Here is a 7,407-nt window from a genome sequence, read left to right on the forward strand (position 1 = left end):
AAGATTTCTCACAGTGTTACTGGAGGCCAAAGTTATGCCATCCAGAGTAAGTATCTGGTTTGACACCATGTTTCTAAGATTTGTGGGGCCGAGTTTCAGTTTTATCTGCATTTAGAAGCAGGAAATTAGAGCTCATCCAGGCTTTTATGTCTTTAAGACATTCCTGCAGTTTAACTAATTGATGTGCGTCATCTGGCAGTGAAGGAATCTACTCTGTTGCACCAGCTGAAAGAAACAGTCCAATAAGCTTTTTCAAAACACCTAAACTGCATTCCCTGTGCAGTCTCCTACAGGCCAAAACACACTGGATGAACAGAGGCTGATTAACCTGTTAACTGGCAGCAGCCCGCCTGCGGGCCTTTTGCAGTGCTTTCCAAATTTGAAGCCTCATAGCGTCACAGTAACGCTGCAGTCCGCTTATACGATGCTTTTATATGACAGACTAGACCCTCAGAATTGGATTGACACCTCATTTGGCCAATCACGTTATGAAATGGATTTTCCAGAGCCAATAATAAGCAGACAGCATCATGTGACTTCTCTGGACCTGCCCCAAAGGTTCTTCAGTCATTCTGATTGGTCAACTCTGACCCAAAATCCAAAACCACAGATGTATAGCCAATAAAATTCCTGACACGTTGGTATATGGCACTATGGGGTGTGTTTTCAAATGAACATAAACTTCCTGCGTAGTCAGTGCGTAGTCAGTGCGTCCTCCGTGCGTGAAACTGAGCAGGAAGTAAGAGTGTGTGCGCCGTCGTGCATAAACAGTGTTTACAATACTTTTTCTGACCAACGGATTGTCAGAATGCATCAAAAACAGGCTACATTTCTTCAACAAAGTGACTAAATGACTCACAAGAGTGGATTATTTATTAGAGGATTTCGTTGCTGATTTGACCGGTTTTATTGCAGAATCCCACAAACGAACAGCTGTTACTCTGAAGGCGATTCATGATAACGTGTAACTTTTTATTCTCAGCTCATCCTCATATTATATGCAGTTTAGATGTAAATATGTATGTAATGGTGAGCTTGACATGCACCATTACACAGAAAATATCACCATATGCTATTGTTACGCCACTTATATTGTGTGTGTGTGTGTGCTTTACATATGGAAATTTACAAGAGCAGTGTTGGGGGAGGGAAGGTTGTTATAGGTCTCAATAAGGCTTTCATGGGGTTTTATTACGACAGGATGAGGACAATGGCTCAGTGCTTTTTTTGACCAGTAAGTGTCTAAAGTTTTACAAAAAGCTTTATGCTTTGTGTAAGTTGTTTTGTTTGTGGGGGTGGGGGTATTTGTTTGGGAGGGGGTTGAAAGTTGTGTATCAGAGAAGGACTATTGGGAGGATTGTGATTTTTTTATTTTACGTGAATATGTAGTGTTTACATTTACTGTAACTTTTGATGAATATACAAATTATTTATTTTGGGTGTGTGAAGGAATCACTGAACCTAGACTGGGTTTTTTTGTGAATGAAGGCCTAACATTTTCCTTCTTTTACAAATTAGGGCAACCTCTGATTTATATGTCTATAATTATAATTAATTCACACTATCAATAAATTTGTGTATAGCAGAGGATTCCTCAGGGTTCTATCTTTGATTAGAGCCCTCATTGATGACTGTACTGTTGAAGCATTGACGAATTACAGCCATTTGAAGTTTGTATATCAAAGGCTGGCTCACGTGCCATTTGGTACCTCCAAGTGGCACATGTGAGACTACGCCTGGAGATCAACACACAAAAACCTTTACAAAACAGTAGGTTTTTGTGCCATCTTGATAAAATTTGAAATACACGTAGACAAGACTTCATTCTACAGCATCATTATATTTTCCAGTCCATATCTTCTACACTCAGTGTATAATTACATAAAAAACAGACAAGAAAAATCTAGGAGAGGCAAAAATTGTCTAATTTTTTTGTGTTCAAAACTTAATAGCTACATACTCATTACAATTACAATTTTGTTGCAGCAGAGAACTGCGGCTAATCCAGGAGCCCCCCAGCACCCAAACAGCAAAAGCTGGACTTCTGTACAAAACCAGTAAGTGGGGGAGAGCTTAGGAAGTTGGTTGGACAGTATGTAGTAGAGGAAACGCTGCCCTTAAACACGATTGAATCGCCCTCGTTTCCTGGTTGTCATTTTTATGTTGAGGCGGCAGGGGGTGCTACCAGTGTTGTGCCAAAAAGTGATCCGTATTTGACAGAAAGTGATTATCTGTATTTAAATGGCTGTTGTTATGGAAATTTATTTATCAAATGAGAGAGACAAGATTCCTTTACATGGTTTATTACTCGTACGAGGAGAAGTCACCCAAACACTACGAAGTAAGTGAGTTCTGAATCTTACACAGAAACACAATGTACTTATACTCTTTTACACCCCCCCTTTTCTCTCCCTCCTTAACCCAACCATAGAGAAGAGGAGATCCTCCCCCAGTTACATGTTCCTGCATAAAGAGAGTGTCATGATCACTGCCACTTGGTGTTGGCTCTCACTGCGGTATTGTATCACTTCCTGTTCCTGTTCCGGAGCACAGTCGTGTTTTGCTGTTTGTTAGCTGTTAAATCTGTATAGCTCGATCTATCTGGATAACAATATATTTTAGTGTAATCTTCACCTACTTTATCTAGAGCACACTCTTTACTGAATCATCTGTGTTCACATTATTGACTTTATTTGTTTTTAGAAATTCGCTAGCTTAGCGCAGCTAGTAGCTTAGCTCTTAGCCGACTCACTATCAGCATGGCTTCTTCTCCTGTCTCTCCTGCACTTTCCTGCTCTGGGTGTCACATGTTTAGTTACTCCTCAGCCTCCTTTAGCAGTAACGGTACTTGTAATAAATGTAGTCTGTTTGTAGCTCTGGAGGCCAGGCTTTCTGAATTGGAGACTGCAATGTTGCTCAAACAAACTCTCTCTCTCTCGGATTGTGCACCATGTCAAACACACATCAGCGTACCAACCTTGACGTTGTCAGCTTTAGCTCACACAAAGACGTGCCCTGCGGCCACCGTGGAGCCTCCACTCTTTGGAAATCCTCTGGATCATCTCGCCGTCCGTCACGCCCGTGCTTCCCCTCCAGCTCTGACTGTTTGGCCTAGCTCAGCTGGCGCCCATCTCCGGGGTCCACCTCCAACATGCAGTGACACAGCTGCCTCATCAAGGTGGCTGGGCTCCAGCTCCTGGCTCTCTGTGGCGACACCTGATGCAAAATGCGCAACAGGTGCCACCACCAGCTGTCCCCGCTCCTGTGACAAAAAAAAAAATAATAATAATAATCATAATAAAAAATCTCTTTTGTCTTTAACCTTCTGACATCAATTCATGTCACACTGCTTCTTTCTTTCTTTCTGGCTTCTAGGAAGAAATTGCTTTATTGATGCTACGTTTTGCCTGTTTGTACCAAAGTGATGCAAATGTACACAATTTATAATAATCTCACTCACTTCTTACTGGTCTCTGTTGCAGCAGTCGCGGTCCACGGACATCAGCTGGGGGGATGGGGGAGGGTACCCCGGTGTCTTGGTACCGCCTCATTAATCCCTCCGCCATCCGGGTCAGGCTGGCACAGCCCTCAGTGCAGGTGAGGCTCTGCTGTTCCCATGTCTCAGGCCACGTGGGCTCACGCCACTGCATGCACCTCCTCTGGGCCCTGGAGCCTCCCTGCCCACACACGATGGCCTGGGCCTCGCCACCACTGGTGGCAAAAGTACTGACATTCCGTACTTAAGGACAAGCACTTGTGTTCAAAAATACTTTGGTAAAAGTCAAAGTACTGCTTCAACTTCTTTACTTAAGTAAAAGTCAAAAAGGACGGGCTCTGAAATGTACTCAAAATAAGAAAGTAAAAGTAGTTCATTGGAGGACGTTTCTACCAGCTATCTCTCTCCAAAGCTGACTGAATCTCATTATATATTATTGTAATATAAAATAATACATGACAGTGGAAACGTTATTCCAATCTCAATTTTAATCCTAATGAATGCACTCAGCTTGACTCTCTTATGTAGGACACAAACTGTCAAAGGGAATTTAAACACAGCTCTATTCTCTGTGGCCTCCATAGTAGAGGGTGACTGTGCCTCTACCTAAACACAAACACATCTTACTATTCATCATTAACTGAAGAAAATAAGAACAAACCCCAGGTTTGTTTTCAGCACTGTAGCCAGGCTGACAAAGAGTCAGAGCTCTGTAGAGCCGAGTATTCCTTTCACTTTAACTAGTAGGGACTTCATGGATTTCTTTACAAATAAAATTTTAGACATTAAAGAAAAAATTATTCATAACCATCTCAAAGATTTATCTTCATGTTCGGCTGCTTTCAGCACTGCTGGTATTTGTTTAGACTCTTTCGCTCCAGTTGATTTATTTTGTGTTTCTCTATAAAAGGTCAGCATATCGCAAGAAGCGACTCACAGCCAGCAACTTTGGTTTGGTTCTGGGTGCAGTCCAGCGGCACTCATACTCACCTTCCTTATTCAAAATCCTGCTTGGCTAGTACAACCTCACAGAAGAATCTAAAGTAAGTTGTGAGTAACAAGGGGTCTGTGCTTCTAAGAATGCATTTCAGACTAAGTTTTACTTTCACCCCCAAAGGCATGTGACTGGGGAATCCTTCACAAGCCAAAGGCCAAGCAGCTCTACACTGACTGCACTGGTGCGGCTATCAAGGAGAGGGGACTGTTTTTATCTGACAGTGGCCTGCTTGGTGGTTCTCCAGATGGGACCATCTCTGATGACTGCATCATCGAGGTGAAATGTCCATGGTCACCCAGAGCCAAAACTCTCTTGCAGGCAGCAGAAAATAAGGACTTTTTTTCTGGAAGTGGATGAAGCAAGTGGTTCCCTGGCACTCAAAAAGACTCATAACTACTGGCATCAAATACAGGGAAACCTACATCTCACAGGAGCTAGCAGTTGTCACCTTATTATTTGGACTACAGTCGACTTTGTGATCTTGCCTGTTCAGAGAAACCAAACTTGGGCTGTTTTTTTTTTTTTTTTTTTAGCCTGTCATGTCTGGCATTTTTCACAATCGGAATGATGATCCGAATGCACTGATGTACCAAACATATTTGCTTTTACAACAACAGCTCTGTAAGTTTTCTATAGGCTATTCTTGTTAATGTGGGGGGGGGGGGAGAAAAAAAAAATATTAGAAAAGTAGATATACACACACACATACATATACACACATACACACAATTTTATTGTTTGCAGTAATGTGTGTGTATGTGCCTCTGTCACCCGACACCCGGCAGAGCCCCCCCCAACGCCAAGGAGGCCCAAGCCACCCCCAGGCCACAGCCGCCAAGGGAGTGGGTCAGAAACCACGCCAAGACATCTGGCCACATACCCCGGGACACACGGGCACCCACACTTGGGCTGTTAACATCCAGACTTTGGAAACATTTTACCGGGATGTTTTCTTGCCCAAGATTTTATCAGAACTATAATTTGATATCTGCATTTGGGATGCACCAACCCAACTGTTTCTAGTTCATTTTTAATATTTATTCCTTTGCTTTGGATACCCTTGTTATTTGTAAAATATAGAAAAATGTATTCAATGATTAAAAATCAATAAACTTCACCAATGTTATATGAATTGTTAGTGTTTACATAAATTAAATTTTGGTATTTCGTAAGAAAAAGTTTTGGCTGAAAATGTTTCTGAAAATAAAGACTAACACATTTATCTGTTATTTTGTATTTTAATAAAAGTTTTCTCCAAAACAAATAGTAATCAGTCCAAAGACAAAAGGGGGGGTCAAAGGGCACCTGTCTCCTGCCACAGTAAAGAGTAAAGAAGCTGGAATAAAATGAATAGAATATAACAAGCCAAGGATAAGAACAACAATTAGAGCAAAATTAAATATTTTACAAACTACAATTAATTATCACCTTGAAGCTATGCAAATAAGTTGTATATGAAGTAACAGTATATAATTTACATTAAAGCAAACAGAACACAAAATGAGAAGCTGCACTTATTCAACAGTCTTACATTAAGATCCCTATGTATTTGGACATTGACAATATTTGTGACTTTGACTTTGCCACAATGGATTTTTAAACTCAAACAAGGTGTGATTCAATTTCACGGAGAATGGGTGTCTGCAAACTTGAAAGACACACGCAGACTTTCAGTATCTTGTTAATGTTTTTTTTGAAGTGGGATGTGGGATGTGATCTAAAATGGAAAAGAGTTTCAGCCTTTGAATGGAACGCTCTACATGTATTCTTGCACAGGAGATCAGCCTGTTGTTGTTCCCTTCCTCCTGTGTGAACTGACCATTGACAAGGAAAAATGGAATGTTCAGTGAGACCCCCTCTGGCAAGATGTCCCGAATTGTGAAATCCTTATCCGCAATGACCATGTCACCTGGTTGTTGAAGTTGCAGAACTCCACAATCTGCTGTTATGGCCTTGTCTGAGGCACTCCCACCATATAAGTCACTGGCAAAGGTTATTACACCATTGGGAGCCACACCAATTACAGCCTTTAGCGTGGTACATCCTTTGTACTGGCTGTACAAATGACTCTGTGTGTCAAGCCTCTCTGTGTTAGAGACAGAAACTTCTGTGCAGTCAAGCACAATCCTGCAGTTGGGAAATGGCTGGAAGCAATCTGGTGATGTCTGATTCTTGGCTCTCGAGGGAATGTTGTTTTCCAGCATGCCAACATACAAAATATCATACAGTGTTGTAAATATATTGGTTACTGTGGCTGTGCTGCAGTTAAACCTTGTTGCAAGGTCTACATGACCACAATTAAGTTTGAGCTTCATCAGGGTCAGAAATAAGTGGTCAATTAGGGGCATCATTTGGACAGTCCAATCAGAATGATAATTGAGCTCAAATTTGGAAAGAAGGGCTTCTAAAAACAACACAGTTGCAGCATCAGGCAATCCAGTATAATACTGCACCCTTTCAGGGTTGTCAGGTATTTGACTGAATGAGAAAGTCTGCTTCTGCTTCTCCAGTTGTTTTTTTTAGTTTTTCATTCTCTTCTCTTAGCATGTTGTTCTCAATCTGTAGCAACAGAAGACTGCTGGAAGAACTTGTACTTGCAGTAGCTGTCTGTGTGTCTGCATTGTCAGCTACATGTTCATCTGGCGTTTCACCCCTATTTTCAGCACTAGCTGGGACCAGCGCTTCTTTCTGATTGTGGACATTTTTGAGGCTGTCTGGAAACTGAAAAGACTTCCCCTCGTTCCATGCAAACCTTGTTGGCCCAGCAGCTTTTCCTTTGGGGAAGTGCCAGCTGTTTTCACGCCTGTGAAAGAGAGAGACAGTGCTCATCATTATGTTAGCTCTTCATTAGTTATGTTCACAACAATAACAGCAACCGTAATTACTATAATCTTACACATCCTTCTGCTTTTGG

The 7,407-nt window shown here is 41.6% G+C and overlaps 1 long non-coding RNA gene across 1 annotated transcript; it reads left to right on the top strand.

The window, feature by feature from the left end:
* Window positions 1–3,195: 3,195 nt before the first annotated feature.
* LOC115780802 (uncharacterized) lies at window positions 3,196–5,063 on the top strand. The gene is made up of 3 exons (XR_004019991.1): window positions 3,196–3,597; window positions 4,407–4,539; window positions 4,614–5,063. It is a non-coding gene; the product is annotated as an uncharacterized LOC115780802 (long non-coding RNA).
* Window positions 5,064–7,407: the final 2,344 nt, after the last annotated feature.

This window comes from Archocentrus centrarchus, chromosome 5, assembly GCF_007364275.1.
Source record: "Archocentrus centrarchus isolate MPI-CPG fArcCen1 chromosome 5, fArcCen1, whole genome shotgun sequence".
NCBI classification, from domain to species: Eukaryota; Metazoa; Chordata; class Actinopteri; order Cichliformes; family Cichlidae; genus Archocentrus; species Archocentrus centrarchus.